We start from the raw sequence: 653 nt of genomic DNA on the forward strand, positions 1-653 counted from the left end.
ACCAAGGAGCTGCCATGAAGAAGCTTGAATCCTAAGTGAGATATCTCTCTCAGAAAATCCTTAAACCTACACTCTGACTGAATTCTTCAACCTTATTCTCCAGTTCCTCAATTTTGAACTGCAGTTCTCTTTTCTTCTATAGAAAAGAGGAAGTTGACGCTTCTAATAGAGCAAAAAGCAATAATCATTACCGACAAGGCATTAGCAGAGAAAAGAAAACGAAAAAATTTTGAATGATGAGAAAATATAAAATTAAAAGAAAAAAATTTTACAACTTCAATTGAGTTAAAAGGGACACCGTAGAAGATGGATACACAAGCCAAACCCTAAAAGAATCCTCTTAATAATTGCGTCAGGATAGTAAAAGAGTAGGGAGAATCATGGTGCTGAAGAGGATCCCAGAAGAACTGAAGAGGCTTATACAACCATAGAGGCCCGTCCTTGTAAGAGACAACCTTGAGAGGCAATCCATACTAAATTTGGTTTCTGTGAACAGTTTCAAGGGAGTCGTCACGGTAGCCGGTGATGCCCTCATCAACAAAGAGCAGGAAGAGATGGAGGGCATAGTCATTAACTCATTATGTGTATCCACAAAGAAAGAGGAAGAAAAAAAGGGTAGAGAAAGAAGTAGCACACATCTGAAATGAGGGCTT

The sequence above is a fragment of the Arachis stenosperma genome, chromosome 5 (assembly GCF_014773155.1).
Source record: "Arachis stenosperma cultivar V10309 chromosome 5, arast.V10309.gnm1.PFL2, whole genome shotgun sequence".
Taxonomy (NCBI): Eukaryota; Viridiplantae; Streptophyta; class Magnoliopsida; order Fabales; family Fabaceae; genus Arachis; species Arachis stenosperma.